Source organism: Protopterus annectens, chromosome 13.part0 (assembly GCF_019279795.1).
Source record: "Protopterus annectens isolate FY-2018-M chromosome 13.part0, PAN1.0, whole genome shotgun sequence".
In the NCBI taxonomy this organism is placed as follows: Eukaryota; Metazoa; Chordata; order Ceratodontiformes; family Protopteridae; genus Protopterus; species Protopterus annectens.
The window spans coordinates 1,259,686,234-1,259,705,576 of NC_056747.1; the positions used below are offsets into that span (position 1 = coordinate 1,259,686,234).

General features: G+C 43.7%; 1 protein-coding gene across 1 annotated transcript in view; it reads right to left on the reverse strand.

Annotated features, from left to right (window-relative positions):
- NPEPPS (aminopeptidase puromycin sensitive) overlaps positions 1–19,343 on the reverse strand; it is a 1,948,381-nt gene that overhangs the window by 367,323 nt on the left and 1,561,715 nt on the right. The window lies entirely within an intron of this gene.

A 19,343-nucleotide genomic window follows, 5' to 3' on the forward strand; every position in this document is an offset into this window, starting at 1 on the left:
CAGAAAAAAAAAATCAAGGGCCTAAATCACAAAAACTATGCAGACCATTTTTAAAGGCTTGTTCCTCTTCAGGGTCATACAGGCTACTAAAAGGTGACCCCATGACCTAAGTATAGAGCTTCAACAGACCCTAACTTATCATACCTATTGCACATTTGCAAGTCCAATGGCAGTGAGAATTCTGGCTCAAGGGATCTCAATATTTTTTGCAAAGTAAATAGAGCATGTTGTAAAGACAGGTGTGTATCACAGAGAATATCTCCTCTATGGAACAAGTCTTCTGCTCCACACAAAGTGAAGCATTCATCTTACTCTATTCCAATGTAATTAGAAGGAATGGATGCACCCATATCCCTCCTCATGGATGAGTTAACAAGTAAATGTCTCAAAATGTCCTTGTTCCAACTGCCTCTGGGTTATTCATACACACAATACAAGAGCTAAAAACTACCATGGGAATGTAAAGCTATGCTTAAGATCCTCACATATAAATAACCTCATAAGTGTCTATGAAGCTACAGTGCCTGGGCTACTCCAGAAAATGAATACAGCTCTAGCAAACTTACTGCCACTCAGGAAAAGCTTCTCTTGATACACTTACCTTTTCTACCTCATTCCTGCTCTCCACATCTTAAACAAAATTTGGTCCCTAAAACTTTCTTCACACAGTTTCAGCCTTCTTCCCCTCCCAATCTCACCCCATCTCCGTCTTCTCACCTATCACCTACTACATCCAGAAATCCTTTCATTACTACCCTCCTAATAATCTTGAGGCACGTGTCTCAATGTAAGACAGTGTGCCTTTACTAATTTACATAGTTTTGTAGAAGATTCATGATGTAGCACAAATGAACATTTACTTGAGTTCATAGTGTAGTACAATATTCAACATGCAGTATAAATACCTCGATTAGTCTATGTTCCCTTACTCTAAGGAGTTTAGCAACCTATTGTTACCCTTACACTGATTAATCCTTCAACTGTACCAACTACAGTCTTACCATTTTCTTAACGTGAACTGCTGTGTAATCAACTTCTTATAATACCATACATCTCTTCAACTGGTTGCAAACCTCAGGATGAGTCTGGAAATAGTCCACTTGGATCTGTGCTCCATCCAGGTTAACAAAGGCATAAATACCCTATAAAGTATGTGGACAAAAGTCAGCTTAATCCCTATGTAAAGTGTACATAAAGATATTTTCTCAGGGCGTGACTGTGGATTTCAAGAATCGTTTTCCTATCCGCAATATTACAGAAAATCATTCAAAATAATCTTAAAGTACTACAGGAGCAACTGAAGTTACGGAATGCCTGTAAAGTGAAGGATTTGGTGTAGACGGTTTAATACAGGTTACATCACAGGATAATGGAACAAGTCCCCAAAGTAAGGAGAAACAAAGATCAGGAGACATCTGAAGAAGAAACAGGGACATGGAAAAGAAAGAGCGATTTACTATGGTGTTAATTTTTATGCAAAGGAGAAAGCAAAATTAATCAACCCAAAAAGAGGAGCACCAAAGATATTTGAAGAGAAATATGGGCAAAGAAATCTGGACATGGAAAAGTTTACAATATAAAAAAATAAGACAGAGGAAAAGTAGAAAAGAAGATTAGCAGTGGAGAAGTTAAAGAAATAGAAACTGAGGTTATGGAGTACCTGTGAAGTGAAGGATTCAGAAAGCACCACAGCAGGACAGAGCAACAGACATTCAAATTAAGGTGAAACCAGCAGAATGGGAAGCAACTGGTCAGTTGCCATATGAAAATATTTCGGAGCCTTTCACAGGACACCAGTACAAATGTTCACTTAAAGCTGGACAGCAAGGGAAGGAACAGGAAACTCTGGCAACTTTGATGCAGTCAATGATGAGGAGTGATAGGCTAGTGAGTTCCCATATGACAGAGTAATGGATGACACAAGATGAAACTGTAGAGAATGTGCTACAGGAAGATGCTATAGAACTTTTTATAGAATGCCCAGAGAAAATGTAAAACAAAAAATGTGCCCTCAGTTTAGAAGAAAATGAGCTAAGAGAAGAGCTGCTTGATTCAATAGAGACAGACAAACATATTAAAATCAATGAAAGAAAAAGACTGCAGAAGGTCAATAAAACCCTAGAAGTTTGATAAAACAAATGAACACAGTATAATTAGGACTGTTCATAGAAATCCATGCAATATAATAGAAGTAAACAGAATATATTACTGTGCAGCTAAATTAATAACATATAAATAATCCACCAAGTATGAAAAGTCCATGATGACGTATAAATCCACCAGTTTATTGGAAAGAGATAGTGAGCGCTTTCACTGTGGTCAGCATTGCTTCATCAGACAATTAAAACTCAATCAAGTACATCTTATATACAAACAACCCAATTCAAATTAGCCAATAAAACCTAAGAAAAAACATATACTCTCCCATGATATCACAGCCTACTTAAATACACTTGTTAAAAATTCAGCTTCTTAAAACATGCAGACGTATGTATATAAATCTGAACACAATTAATTATGCATAAAGGTATAGAAACTTATGTAATATACAATAAATAATAAGTGTAGGTGGTAACTTTCAGTTTCCTAGATTTCAAAACTGGCTTGAGGGGGACAGAGTCAGAGGCCCAATCCCCTATGGGCCCCCTAACCTCAAGATCCACTGAAGTTCAACACACTCAGTCTGATTAACATGATCTCCCAATCTAATATTCATCTCCTGGACATGAAGTACTTGAAATGAAAATATATGGCTATCATCTGTTGGCAATGTATGTTTAGCCAGGGCACTATATTGCAATCCCCTCCTTGTACAATACAGATGGTCCCTGATTTGTTCCCTGATGCGATAGTTCGTCTTGCCTACATAGAAACAAAAACAGATCCTACAGTGTGCTACATAAATCGCATTAGAAGTGTTACAATCTGCACTGACCTTTAACTCCCACAATTGTCCTGTCCCTGGATGTTTGAAGAACCTTGACTCATCTATATATGAACAATAAGCACAGTTGTTACATCTACGTGTACCACACAAGCTATTCTCCCTTACTCTCACTGATTTAGGATAGCACAACTGTTTTAAATTCTTCCTGTTTTTATGTACAAAATGTGGTCTCGAACCCACCACCCTGGTAGTTCTATCATCCACCAAGAGAATATGCCAATTTTCCTGGATACTTTTAAACTTATCCACATCTTGTGTGTGGGAGATAACCATAGGGGTAACAAAAACTTCATTAAACTCCCTCTCATTGGTTTGTTCAAATGCACGGTCAGAAAAAATATGGTTTAGCCCTTCCTTTGCTTTCATTCAAAACCTTAGACTAGGCCCTATCGACCTCTCGTGAGTCTTAGCCCCTATTCAAAAACTCATCCTTCAAATTCCATATTCCTTCCAAATAGTCCTCCTCATTACAGCAAAAGCGTGAAACTCTCATGGACTGTCCTTCAACTATATTAGGATAAGTATGATCCAAACCTCATTGAACATAAACTGTGCACCAACACAATCTCCAATAGCATGCATAAAAAAATCTATCTGCTGTGTCGACACTTTGCCATGGCTAACGAGGACAGATCTGACCATGCTTATACCTTGTTGATTTGGTATACTAGTAAAGAGTGAAACCACGTCTAATCTAACAAGGATATCTATACATCTACTTGTCCTGGTGTCTCTACTAATCTATATAAGTCACCCAGGAAATGATTGGTGTCCTTAAGCACATGTATATAATCCTTCAATACTTCCCTTCGTTCTCCATCCAGAAAAATAGAGATGGGCTCAGTGAGCCATCCTGCCCCTGCTACTATTGGTCTAAACTTCGGTCATGTAGGATTCTTATGAACCTTTGGGAGACCGTGTAATTGTGGAACCAGTCAAGATCAATAGTAGCAGGGGCAGGAAGGCTCACTGAGCCCATCTCTATTTTTCTGGATGGAGAACTAAGGGAGGTATTGAAGGATTATATAAATGTGCTTAAGGACACCAATCATTTCCTGGGTGACACATACATAGAGTAGTAGAGGCACCAGGACAAGTAGATACAGATATAGTTGTTACATTAGATGTGGTTTCACTCTATTAGCATACCGAATCACCAAGGTAGAAGCATGGTCAGATCTGTCCTTGTTAGCCATGGCAAAATGTCGACACAGTGGATAGATTTTTTTATGCATGCTATTGGAGATTGTGTTGGAGCACGGTTAATGTTCAATGAGGTTTGCTACTGGCAAGTAGCCTGGGGTGGCCATGGGCACCAGTTGCGCCAACACATATGCCAGCTTGGTAATGGTGAATTGGGAACAGCAGTATTTACTGGAAGCTGACCCCCCATGTAGTATTTTATCGGCGTTTTGTAGACTACCTCTTTATTAGATGGAAAGGAGATGAAGATAGTTTGACATCATTCCACCAACATTTGAATGATACAGGGGGCTTCCCTACAGCTTACCATAAACCATTCTAAGCAAAGCATTGACTTTTTAGATGTTAGTCTTTAAGACAGATAATGGATGGTTCACCAGGTTACATAGAAAAGAATGTTATTGTCCTGCTTTTCTCCATCATGATAGTATGCATTTGGATCATACTTATCCGAATATAGTTAAAGGACAGTCCATGAGAGTTTCACACCTTTGCTGTAACGAGGACGACTACATGGAAGGAATATGGAATTTGAAGGATGAGTTTTTGAATAGGGGCTATGACTCACGAAAGGCCAACACGGCCTACTCTAAAGTTTTGAATGAAAGCAAAGGAAGGGCTAAACCATATTTTTCTGACCGTGCATTTGAACAAACCAATGAGAGGCAGTCTAATGAAGTTTTTCTTACCCCTATGGTTATTTCCCACACACAAGATGTAGATAAGTTTAAAAGTATCCAGGAAAATTGGCATATTCTCTTGGTGGATGAACTACCGTGGTGGCTCCGAGACCACACTTTGTACATAAAAACAGGAATTCAAAACAGCTGTGCTATCCTAAATCAGTGAGAGTAAGGGAGAATAGCTTGTGTGGTACACGCAGATGTAACAACGGTGCTTATTGTTCATATATAGAGGAGTCAAGGTTTTTCAAAGATCCTAGGACCAGACAATTGTGGGAGTTAAAGGTCAGTGCAGATTGTAACACTTCTAATGTGATTTATGTAGCACACTGTAGGATCTATTTTTGCTTCTATGTTGGCAAGACAAACTGTCACCTCAGGGAAGGAATCAGGGCCCATCTGTATTGTACAAGGAGGGGATTGGAATATACTTTGTCAACAGATGATAACCGTATATTTTCATTTCAAGTACTTCACGTCCAGGAGATGAATATTAGATTGGGAGATCATGTTAATCAGACTGTGTGTGTTGAACTTCAGTGGATCTTGAGGTTAGGGGCCCATAGGGGATTGGGCCTCAATGACTCTGTCCCCCTCAAGCCAGTTTTGAAATCCAGGAAACTGAAATAGTTACCTCCTACACTTATTTATTGTATATTACATAAGTTTCTATACATTTATGCATAATTATGTGTTCAGATTTATATACATATGTCTGCATGTTTTAAGAAGCTGAATTTTTAACAAGTGTATTTAAGTGGGCTGTGACATCATGGGAGTGTTTTTTTTCTTAAGTTTTATTGGCTAATTTGAATTGGGTTGTTTGGATATAAGATGTACTTCATTGAGTTTTAGTTGTCTGATGGAGCAATGTTGACCATTGCGAAAGCGCTCACCATCTCTTTCCAATAAATTGGTGGATTTATACGTTGTTGTGGACTTTTCATACTTGGTGGATTATTCTTACTTGGAGGTTACCTTCAGCCTGTTTGGGTATTTTGTGCTGACTGAAAAAGAAGTTATGTACCTACCATAACGTTCCATGTTAGTCTTCATCTCGCCTTCTTTCTTGCTAGTTGAGATCGGAGCCGATCCTTGGCTCCGACTCGGCCATCTTCAATAGCTCGAGAGCTGTTTACTGGCTCGAGGCTACCCCTTATCCCATGATGCCTAGCGCTAGCTACCCAGATCTCGTTTGAAATAGCTAACCCCAGATATAGCTAAAGAATCAACCTGTCCAAACAAACAGGTTGGGTATACCTGCCATACTCTCTAAGTCAGTAGAGGAAACAAACCAGAGAACACTCAGCCAGTGAAACCAAAACTCCTCTCGGTCCAACAGGACAGGGGGATGGAGGGTGGGACGCAAGAAAGAAGGCGAGATGAAGACAACTAACAAGGAACGTTATGGTAGGTACAGAACTTCTTTATGTTAGGTTGTCTATCTCGCCTTGGTTTCTTGCTGGTTGGGACAGCGTCCCTAGCACCTACAATCCTGGGCAGCTCATTGGAACAGACTTTTCAGAACAGTGGAACCAAAGTTAGCTCTACTTCTGGAGACCATATCTAACTTGTAATGAGAAATAAAGGTATGAGGGTTTGCCCAGGTAGCAGCTGCACAGATAGAGTCCATGGGCAACCTAGACTGGAAGGCTACAGAGGTGGCCAAGGCCCTAGTACAATGACCTTTCGGTTTGATAGACAATTCTTTGTTTCTCAGTTGATAGATGAAAGTAATAATGTGAGACAACCACCTGGATAAGGTCACTTTAGAAACTGGGAGACCTCGTTTGCCCCGAGCACAGGACAGGAAAAGTTGGTCCGACTTCCTTATATCCTTCGTTCTATGCAGGTAAAAACGCAATTGTCTATGAACATCCAATTGATGTAATTTGTATTCTGCCTTGTTGGTGTGGTTAGGGAAAAACACAGGGAGGTCTACAGATTGGTTCAGATTACTTTCTGAGCAGACTTTCGGAAGGAAAGAGGGATTAGTCCTCACAGCAACCCTGTCCCGATGAAAAACTAAGTACGGAGGACGAACACTTAGTGCATGAAGTTCAGAGACACGTCTGGCTGAAGTAATAGCTACCAGAAAGAGTTTTCCAAGATAGAAACTTAACGGAGCAGGATGCTGCCGGTTCAAAAGGGGGTATAATTAAGGAGGTTAGTACCAAATTAAGGTCCCGAGGGGGATGTCTCACTGGGGGTCTAAGGAGAGTAGTCCCTCTTAGAAAGGCTTTACATAGCTTATGAGACATAATGTTTGCATTAGACAACCCAACATGAAAGTTAGCAATGGCCACCAATTGAACCCTGACTGTAGCAGAAGCGGACCCAGACTGAAAAAGTTCTGCTAGGAACTCCAAGATTTCATGGACTGGGGCTGAAAATGGATATATGTTCCTAGCCTCTGCCCAACAAGAAAAACGCTTCCATTTGCTAGCATAAGTCTTTCTAGTGGTGGATTTGAGAGAGGAGACCATAATCTCGCGAACTGCCTGGGAAATGCTGGGAAGCCTGGCTAGGGTTGGAAGTGGAACAACCAAGCTGTGAGCTGGAGTGTTTGGAGGGACTGATGCAACCCGCCTGACTGATGAATCGGTAGGTCTGGAATTGGATCCAGAGTCCAGGGCTGCTCGAGAAGGTAACAGTGCAGGAACGGGAACCTTATCTGTCGAGGCCAGTAGGGGGCAATGAGGATCATTTTGCAACGCAACGAAATAGCTTTCTGTATGATTTTCGGTACAAGAGGAAATGGAGGGAAGGCATAAAGAAGTCCCTGAGGCCAATCGTGGACTACAGCGTCTCTGAGAGAGTGACCGGAAGAAGTAGTTGCTGCATTTGCTGTTGAAAGGGGTGGCAAAAAGATCGCAGCAAGGCTGTCCCCACTTGCGGAAGATCAGATCAGATCCGCAGCTACCTGGTTCAGAGTCCACTCGTGAGGCATGAGAATAGCTCTGCTGAGTCTGTCCGCTATGATGCCGGACCTCCCAGGGATGTGCGTCGCAATCAGAAAACGTTGGGAGGAGATCGCCCACTGCCAGAGTCCGAGTGCTTCTCGACATAGGGGGTTGGACCTGGTTCCACCCTGCTTGTTGATGTACCACACCACTGACATGTTGTTCGTTTGAATTGCAATGGTCCCAGAAGGGAGAGAGTCCTGAAGGGCCTGCAACGCTAGGAGCACGGCTCTCATTTCTAAGACATTTATGTGCAGATGGTACTCGTGAGGCTGCCAAGTGCCTTGGACTGTCCTGCCCTGATAATGCCCCTCCCACCCTATCAGGGAGGCATCTGTGGTCACTGTGGCAACCGGAGGGGGCTGAATGAATGGTCTGCCCTGAGACACTAGTGGGGAGACCATCCACCAGGAAAGGTGCCTTTTGCATGTTTCTGTAATCATGATCATGTGAGACATGGGCAGCTGTTGAAAAGACCACTGTGTGAACAGAAGCCACTGAAGGATTCTCATGTGAAAGCGGGCCAGAGGGATTAGAAGAGTTGCCGCTGCCATGGAACCCAAAGTTTGAAGGACCAATCTGACCTGGACCCTTTTGCACTGCATTAGGATTTGTACTTGCTGACGAATTGTGGTCACCCTGTCTGGCGGTAGTCTTGTGGACATACTCCTTGTGTCTTAAGTCTGCTCCTATATAGGTAATAGATTGACAGGGCAACAAGGCAGACTTTTCGAAGTTTATTGTATTGCCTAGCTGGGAGCAAATTGTGATTGTGTAGTCCCTGGTTCGTAGAAGTTGCTGCCTGGTAGTAGCAGTAAGGAGCCAGTCGTCTAGATATGGAAACACCTGGAATCCTTGACGTCTCAGGTGAGCTGTGACCACTGCCATACATTTGAACACCCTGGGGGCTGTGGTGAGACCAAAGAGCAGAGCTCTGAACTGGTAATGACTGGCTCCCAGCCAGAAGCGAAGGAATCTCCTGGAGTGCCTGTCCATTTTGATGTGATAGTACGCATCCTGGAGATCTATAGAGCACATCCAATTGTCCTGACCCAGAAAGGGTAGAATGGACTGTAGCGTGACCATCTGAAACTTTCTTTGAACACACTTGTTTAGTCTGCTGAAATCCAGAATCGGTCTCCAGTCCCCTGTCTTTTTTTGGTACCAAAAAGAACCTTGAATAAGTTCCGGATCCGTGTTGGTCTGCCGGGACTTCCTGGATGACTTTTTTTCTAGCAGTTTTGAAACTTCTATGACTGCTTGGTCCCTCAGATTGGGTGGGACATCTGGAAGGGATTTGCTTGACGGTAAGGGGGGGGTGAAAGAAGGGAATTCTGTAACCTCCGGATATAACTGAGTGTACCCATTTGTCTTGCGTTAAATTCTGCCAGGCTTTTGGTACAGTGATAGTCTTCCCCCAACTGCCTCCAGAGGTGGGCAGCCGGGCAACCCTTCAGGGATGCTGGAAGGGCTTCTCAGAGAAGGATTCTCTGCTGCCCTGGTTCTGCGGACCCCCTCTGCCATGAGGGTGGCATCTGTTGTTGTTTCCTCCCCTGCCCCTGGAGGAAAAATCGCTACGTGTGTCAGGCGAGGCTCCCTGGGATTTTCGAAACCACATTTTACCACTCTTCTGGCCCTTGGGGTATGGTCTGGAAGGAGTGGAAAAACGGACTCCCACGGCAGAGAGTCTTCTTGCCTTCTTGTTCACACCTAGTCAGAGTGTCTTTCACCTGTGGTCCAAAGAGAAAGGAACCATCAAAGGGGGTGTGGGTGAATGACGCTCTAAGGGGTTCCGCAAAATTACACAGCCCCATCCATGCGTGTCTCCTAAGGGCCACGCCTGTACCAATGGCTCTACTCGCACCATCAGCTGCATAGGAAATGAGCATCATGGAGGAGTTGAATACAGAATTAAGGGTCGCCAGATGAGAGGCCGCTTTAGCTTGAGCCCCTTCAGCTGATGGATCCTGAAGGGTATCTCAGAGCTCTTTAAGGAGATCCCTCTGAAGCAGGGTAAAATGGCATAAGTAATTCAGTGACCTCATAGAAAAGATCGCTGAAGCAAACATTCGCTTCACGTATCTACCCATAGTCCTGGACTTCTTGTTAGGAGGATGGACAGACGAAGAGGTTTCCGCTAACTCTTTCTTAGTGGCTGCTGCTACCAGCATGGCATCCACAGGAACGCCTTTGGTAAGGAACTGCTTATCAAGGGGTGCAGTGATAAACTTGCTAGGTCTCCTCAGGGTTGGTTCCACTGTATCTGGGGATGACCAAGCCTTTCGAGCCACCACTGACATGAGTGGATCGAAAGGTGGAGAAACCCAGGAGGTGGAAGGTCAGGAACCTAACGCATCCAGGAATACAGACTCATCCTCGGTAGGGGCTATAGGATTCCAGTTCCCCCTCTGCTTAAGCACTTCTAGGATGCCCAAGGAAAACATCTTCAGAGGGGGATCTCGGGGAACCTTCCGATTCATCTAAGTCTGATGTATCAGACGTGACAGACTCAGGGGAGTCAATGTGCTTCCTCTTGCACTTCTTCCGAGGTGGCTCCTCTGAATGATCAGGGGAGACCTCGGAAGAAGAGGAACCACCCAATGGGGTGCCCTGGCGAGCCGGTTCCCCACGCTTGGGGTCTGAAGGAAGAGCAGCGGTTGACGCAGGCACTACAGGGGACGGAGCCAGTGGGGTTGAACGTGAAGCTGACTCAGTAGCCAGCACACTCCTCATGACATCGAAGGCGTCCCCTGCCATGATGCAGAGAAGGCTCCGGCTCAGAGGAAATCGGAATCCTTCTCTGCACAGAGGGAGATGGGTCTGAGGCCGATGTAGGAGCAGAGCTCACCTGCGCCGAAGCTCCGAGAGGGAGAACGGGGTTGGACAAGGGTCCGATGCCACTCGTCCCCTCGGAGCCGACGAGGGAGCCTCGGTGCCCAGATCCCTCGACAGAAGGCACCGAGGGAATCGGAGCAGATGACGGAACTGAAGGATAAATAGTTATCGGAGCCGACGGTTCCACGACTCGAACCCCAACGAACTCCGGCTCCGAGCTCAATGGAGTCGGAGGAGGAATATCGATAGAAATGGACGGAGCCAACACCTGTTGAGGAGGGCTGGACAACATCTTGGCAAGTGCCTGCGACTTTAGCAACCTACTGACCACTCTCTCCACGTTGTGATCCGAGAGCCTAGAGGACAGAGAGGAGTGGGAAGACCTATGACTGCGCTCACTCTGCAGCAGGGGAGACAGAGGAGCCGAATGTATGGATTCCAGAGAAGGGGACCTCAGCCTCTTGTGGCTCTGTGACGGCTCCGAAGATACTGATGGAGCCGACGGGGAGATAGTCTCCTCGGTTCTAACCGGAACCGGTTCTAACCGGAACCAAAGTAGCAGGTAAGGTTTGGACCAATGACGGCTCGCGCTTGGAGCAGACAATTTGGCCGGTTTTGGGGATTTCACAGGCTGCGCCTTGGCCGGTGAATCCTGGGGTTTAAAAAGACCCCTCAGAATAAGCTTATTCTTGCGCTCCTGCAGAATACCTGGGCCAAATGTATGGCATACAGAACAAGAGACCTGCAGGTGCACTGCGCCTAAGCAATAGACACAAGAAGTGTGCCCATCTGTCAGTGACATTTTCTGACAACATGAGTCACACTTCTTGAATCCAGACACCTTGGATTCTTTAGACATATCCACAAAATACCTGAAAGATACTACCCTGATTTTTCACCAAAAGGCCGAACAGCAGTACAAAATACCACAACACTAACAAGAAAAAGCAAAAAAAAAAAAAACAGTATACTACAGCTAAAGATTGTTTTTTTTTTTTTTTTTTTAAACTAGGAAGCCTCTAACTTAAACGGCTACCTTACAATAAGACAGAAGGTAAGCTTAAACTAAAACGTTAACCTACAAGAAGGGGAGTGGGTGTGGGGGAGGGGGAGAACTCTCTAATTTAAACGAGTTCTAAGGGAAAGGACTACCAACACACTAAACTAACACAATAAGTTACCGACTACAAGTTAAACAATAAAAACTCCTAGAAAAAGGACTAATCTGACAAAAAAACAGTTCAATAATAAACTTATACAAGCCTGAGCCAGTAAGAATGACACCTCGCAGCTGAAGCGGCAAACGAGATCTGGGTAGCCAGCGCTAGGCATCATGGGATAAGGGGTAGCCTTGAGCCAGTAAACAGCTCTCGAGCTAAAGATGATGGCCGAGTTGGAGCCGAGGATCGGCTCCGATCCCAACCAGCAAGAAACGAAGGTGAGAGACAACTTAACATCCGTTGTTTACCTCGCTTTCTGGGCTAGTGTGGGGAAGATTTTTTACTAACATAAAATTCTACCACAAGAACTCAGGGTAGTAAGGGAAAGGGAAAAATCTAATACCATTCACAGAAGTATCAAATAGAGAAAACTATAAAACAATTAAGACCAGAATTGTCACTGTTAGATGCGTAGAGAAGAGGGAACAGATCAACAAAAATACTCGGAAAGATAGATGTGATAAAAGCAATGCGATGTATTATAAGTGATGAGGATTTATTATACACTATCACAAATAAACAAAATATCAGCTCAGACAGAACTTAGAAGGTATACAGATAAATATGAAGGAAAAGTACAAAATAAGCAATTTATTGATGACCCAAAAAAGTTTTACAGAGAACTGGGAAAGAACGTAAAAGGAATTGAAAGACCACCAAAAAAGAAGAAACAGATACATTTTGGAGAAGTATTTATGAAGATCATGTGGAACATAAAGATGATAAATGGACAGAAGTACAAGAAAGAAGAAGTTCAAAGATACAGGAAATGAAATTGGATGAAGTAACAAGCCAGAGAGACTGAAACAAAGTTAAGAAAAGCCTCTAATTGGAAAACCCCAGGCTCATATGCAGTACCTAGCTTCAAAGTATTAACCAAACTGGCTAACAGCAAAAACAATACTCCTACTTAAGTGAACCTGCAAGCTACCCTAACTTGCCTTCTCACAACGTATAAGCTATACATTGGAATTAATGCCGACAGACTTTATACTCATTTAGAAGAAAACTGAATTATGGTAATAGAACAAAAGGGCAATAAAAAAGTCCTATGGAGCAAAGAATCATTTTGTTGTTAAAGTCATAGTGGAGAACTGTAAAATGGGGAAGAAGCCAAGTATGGTATGGACTGACTACAAAAAAAAGAATTTGATAGTATCCCATATTCATGGATAAAAGAGTACTTAAAAACCCTACACTGATAAACTATACCACAGTGACCATGAAATAGTGACAAACCACTTTGTACTTAAGCCATGACAAAGGACAAACTATTATTCTAGGGATAAAAATCCAAAGGGGGACATATTTCAGTGCAACTCTCTTTCACCACTGCTCTTTTGCCTTGCCCTTAACCCATTAAGCTGCCTGCTTAACAGATTATGTCATGGCTATAATTTGACCCCCAGAAAGCAACAAAGTATAAAGACTTATATTCTCTGTCGATTACTACTCAGCCAAGCTCCTCATGGTCCTGCAGAGTGGTGCTAGCAGCAGAGAGGCTAAAAGAGCGACTGCTTACCTGATAAAAGTGTTTTTTTCCTGCTACTACCTGGGCGACTGTCCGATCTAGCTAAATAGCAAGTATTTCTGCTTCTTTAACTGTTTAAAGTTGTTTTTGCACCTGCACTTTTAAAGTTTGTCCTGTTTGTTGCATTTACCTGTTGAGGCTACACACTCAAGTGCGCTAGCCTGTGTTACATATTTATTGCATTTTCCTGCTGTTTATTTGCAAAAAAAGAAAAAACAAAAAAATTATCCTTGTTTCCCGCCTTTCCTGACCTAGAGTAGTACAAATACAGGCTTTGCTGTATTCTGGACTTTTGGAAAGTTCCTGTGTTGCCCATTTCCTTTCTTGGAAAAAAGGAGGCTTCTTTGTTCACCAGTGGGAGTGGGGAGCTTAGAGCAGCCTATCTATCCCTGGAGGAGTGTTCCCAGCACAAGAATCTGGTAGTCTATTGGCCGTTTTGGGCCAATTTCTAGCTTTTTCAAGTCCCCCTGTATAAAACCCGCTTCAGCGCAGCTTTGCACGATTTTGCGCATAGCGCAGCATCGGGCAGCGCCGCTTAATTGGGTTTAAACCATTCTCGGCTCCACAAAGTGTGCTCTTCACTTTTTCCCTTAGAACTGCTCTAGTTCTCATAATAAACACCCTATTACTATACTAAAGCCTGGCACTTGCTCACTAAAGCAATTATACAAGTCAACACTAAAAAATTAAAAGCACTACACCCTCACAAACTCCCCTTGAGTACCTTACTCCCCATTGGCCCTTTTTTCAATTTTAAAGGAGTTCCCTGTACTATTCTAGCATGTCCAAAGGTCAGTTGGCAGTCTCCTCTCCGGTCCAGCTGGTGAATCTGGGAATCTTGAGGCAATGTTACAACTGCCTCACGTACACAGAGAGCCCTCTCCTCCTCCCAACAAGTTCCAACATATGTGAGAGATGCAATCATATAGCCAAAACTGGAGGCTAAGCTCTCTCAACTCAGTACTGGTGTAACCAGTCAGGAGGAGAAGGTATCCACACTCACTACAATTCCAGTCCCACATAGACCTACCACGACAGCAAACCAAACACAAACATACAAAAACATACTCGGAGGCTCTAAATAAAAATCTGCCTAAGCAGCAGAGACCTCCAAAGCAGACACCCAAGCAACCGCTACCCCAAAACAAAACACGTGCAACACATAGTTCACAAAGCCAGTGTGCCGAACAGTCACAGCCCTTAAGGCTAAACAACACACCTGATACACTTGTAATAGGTGATTCTATCGTCAGGCACACTGACATCCCGCTCACCAGGCTGAACAAGGAGAAGGTCACGGTGAGCTGCCTGTCGGGAACTAGGATCCGCCACATAACACAAGCACTCAAGTCACTCCAAGGCAAGTACAAATATGACTCAGTCATTGTCCACGCTGGTGTGAATGACCTGAGACGTACCTCCCTGGACTACATGAAGAGAGACATAGAGGAGCTCTCTGAGCATGTAGCCCAAGCCGGTATGACCCTGACCTTGAGTAGCATCTTACCCTCACCAAGAATGATGCCACAATATGAAGACAAGATGATCAATTTCAACAATTGGCTTAAGTATTGGTGTCATTCAAAGGGGATCCAATGCCTGTCAGCCTGGGATGACATGCTCGACAAGCCACGCTGCTTCGCTAGGGACGGCTTGCACCCGTCACCCCTGGGCTTTCGGATATTGGCAAAGGCTCTTGCCACCCCATAGTGCCTTTTTTAGGCAAGGCTCAAAAGACCAACCAACCTACATAGGTATCACAAGGAATAAGAAACTAAGAGTAATGCTACTCAACGCCAGAAGTCTAAACCTCAAGATGCACGCACTCGAAACTCTCCTTAGCATGGAGAACATCGATATCTGTGCAGTAACAGAAACCTGGTTCAAGGCTCCCGAGAGCACCCCAACACTACCAGGTTATACCTCATACCATGCTTTCCGGCCCCAAAACTCGGACCGAACCACAAGAGGGGGAGTATCAATATTCGACAAAGACACCCACACCTCCAGGTTGGTGGCACAGCACAAAGCATCGGAGACTATCCATGTGCAACTAGGGTAAAATTGCCTTCCAGTTTATAGCCAGCTACAGACCACCCTCCCAAACCCAGGAACCCCACTCGGCCTTCCTGAGAACACTGGAAAATATGAAGGTCTCTCCAAACACCATTATATTGGGCGACTTCAACTACCCAAACATAGACTGGGAGCATTACTCTAGCTCCAACACCCTAACCCAAACGTTCCTAGAATTTATAAACTCAAATGCTATGGAACAACTTGTGACCACTCCCAAAAGAGGGGAAAACATACTGGACCTGATCATCACCAAAATGGGGACTCTATGCTCCATACCAGAAGTGTATCCCTCACTGGTAAGATCAGACCATAAATTAATCTCACTGGATATCCACATCCCGACCCCACCCCCTGCCCAGAAAACCACAGTAAACTTCTCTAAAGCAAACTTCACACTACTCAAAACCGAGGTGGAATCCTTCAAAGCCCCCGGGCCTGTGGAAAATACGGCCCAAACTGCAGAATCCTTTATAAACGCATTCTATGAACACCTTCAGGAATGCATGGATCATGCAATCCCAAATAAAACTAAGACCCAATCCCCCAAAGGCAGGCGTCCTGTCTGGTGGACCCCAGCCATAAACAAACTATACAATAGAAGAAGGAAGTTACTACATGATAGAGCAAAATCCCAAAAAGGGAAGGCATCTCTGATCAGTATTAGCAAAAAACTATGGGCACTCATAAAATCATCTAAGGCCAGCTTCGAGAGAATAATTGCACAGAACACTAAAGATAATCACAAAGCTTTCTTTAGTTATGTTAGGAACCTGGGTGGGAATTCCCAGATATGCTCAGAATTAGCCCAAAATGACAAAAAATACACTGAACCCACAGACATTGCCAACATCCTGGCTGACAGGTTCAGCGCAAACTTCTCCCCCCCTCCCCACCAAAAGAGAAAATATCTATACCAGCAGAGTGCTGCCCCCCTGACATCTCAGATGCTCAGGTAAGAACCGCCCTCTCCAAAGCAAAAAACACAGCATCAATGGGACCAGACGGTGTCCCGGGCTGCGTCCTACATGAACTCCAAGATGAGCTGAACCCAAACATAAAGCTACTGTTCAATCTCAGCCTCACTACAGGATATGTGTACCCAAAGAGTGGCGTACAGCAACAGTGGTCCCTCTCCACAAAGGTGGTGCCTCAACGGATCCTGGAAACTATCGCCCCATAAGCCTGACTAGCTTGGGCTGCAAAGCTATGGAAAGGATCATCATGGAACTCAAATAAAGATATTGGGGACCTACAGACACTGGATCCTACCCAGTTCGGCTTTGTTAAGGGCAGATCCTGACTCTTAAACCTGACCGATTTCCTTGAAACAGTCACGAAGGCCATTGACGAGGGGAAGGTGGTCCACACAGCCTACCTGGACCTCACAAAAGCCTTCGATACAATACCTCACTCAGGCATCATAGATAAGCTATCCAGCTTAAGTATAAACCCCTATGTCACTAGATGGGTTGCAAACTGGCTCAAGGTCAGAACCCACATGGTTAGAATTGCTGGAGCCATGTCAGACTCCAAACCAGTTACAAGTGGCGTCCCACAGGGCTCAGTCTTGGGGCCTCTCTTGTTCGGTATATATTTCTCGGAGGTACAGGCCAACACGGAAGGACTGTGGCTGACCAAGTTCACAGATGACTGCAAACTGGGTGCCATAATCAACTCTCCACCTGACACAAGCATCCTCCAAAAGGGTCTCATAGAAACAGATAACTGGTGCCAGAGCCATGGCCTCAAGCTAAACGCCAAAAAGTGTATAGTCATCCCCTTTGGCAAAAACAAAGTGCCCACAAATTACCACATAGGTGGTAATCCATTAAGTACAGAAGTAGTAATTAGAGACTTGGGGACCCAAGTTGATAGCAATCTCCCATTTGACAACCACGTGGCCAAAGTGGTTAGAAAAACATTCTATATAGCCCACCTAATCATGAAGGGATTCACATCTAGATCAGGAGAGGTCATTGTGCCTCTTTACTCATCCCCTCATCAGGCCCATAATTGAGTACAATGCCCCTTTTGGGATGTACCTTACCAGACACCTGCAGCAACTAGAAAGATCCCAAAAGTACCTCACCAAGAGGATCAAAGGGCTCAAACAGATGCCATATGCTGCCCGGTTAAAGAAACTCCAGCTCTACTCGGTTGCATACCGCCTGCTTAGAGGCGGATCTGTGCCTGACGTACAAAGCCATGTCCAACCCGGAATTAATGGACATGCTGCACCTCAGAAAATCCAAATCCCATCGAGCTACGCGCTTGAGGGACTTGAACCTCAGAAATAAATAGGACATGCTGGAGGGACAGATTCATAACCCAGAGGCTACCTTCACTCTGGAATAAAATCCCAGTTCAGGTTAGGCAGAGTCCCTCACTGACTCTCTTCAAGAGGAATCTTGATGAGTGGATGGGAGATCGTAGGTTTACCCCGGGTATCACTTCTGTGTCACTGTTAGACAGAGGCACAGTAAACTAAACCTTGAAAAAGGGCATAGTAAAATTCATTTAAATGGGTGGCGAAAGTCAAACACACTCTGGATAGGCTTACAAATGCCCTGGGGCAGATAGCCTAGTATGAACCTATGAACCTATTTAAAACTGTACAGCTCATCAGATGAGGAACTGAAAGCACAACTGCAAGTAGTCAGAACTTTTTCAGACATTTGGTCTTGATAAATGTGCAAAAGCAACCTTTAAAGCATGAAAGCTGTATCACCAAGAAATCATCATTTTGGGACAAGAATGTGATATAAAAGAACTCGAGCAAGAGGGAAATAAATATTTGGGAACTGATGAAGCGTCAACAATAAAACATGATCAAATGTGAATAAAACTTAGTAAGGAATATTTTAGAAGACTTAAATTAATCCTGAAAACAGCATTGACATCTAGGAACAAAATTCAAGCTATAAACCAATTTGCGCTTCCTGTCCTAACTTACAGTTTTGGAGTGATTGTCTGACCCCAAATGGCGTTGGATAGATTAGACAGGAAAACAAGGATGCTTCATACTCAAATGATTTATAAAATCAGTGCATACCAAGATTATTATTCCTCATTCCGAAAGAGGTATTGGCTTACTTAAAATTGATTACATGTACAGATCTGCAATTGTGGGACTGCATACATATCTGCTGACTTTACAAGACCCAAATATAGTGAAAGTTTTGAAACATGAGGAGAATAAATCCAAGATGACTTCCCTTCTTAGTCTAGGGGAAGCATATTGGCGTCAAGTGGGAATGGAAATCAAACCAAAAGTAGACAAAAATCAGGCAGAACTGAATGTGCCCAAAAACAAAAGAATACAAGGTGAAGGATCAGATGAGAAGGCAAGAAATGTGGAAAATGCATATGGTATCACCCATTACCAACAGTTCAAAAGACAGCTGTGATAAAACCAGATTCAGCGGTCCATGAAAAGAAGACAAAAGTAGCATTCATCATTGAAATTCTTACACCTAGTGACTACAGTTGTCTTGCCTAGAGAGAGAGAGACAAAGTCATAAAATATGAGGATTTGCAGGCAGAAACAAGAGCGATGTGGAAGAAAGATATCCAAACAGTTCCAATATTAGCAGGAGCAACAGGTCTTATAAAAAAGAATCTACAATCGCATTTAGATATGTTAACCAACACATGCAACTCCATACGAATTTCAGGAGTCATTATTACTGGGCACATCGTGGGTACTTACGAAGAGCACTTCTGGCTGACATCAAAGATTGAAACTATTAATTTCATGAACTTTAATTTTACTTTGACTTAGGAATGGGGTCCATTCCCATTATGGCATTCAAAACTCATAAGTTTTGGAGAAATTGAGAGAGCATTTTTTAAAAACAGCTCTCACAAGCAATGAAAAATGGG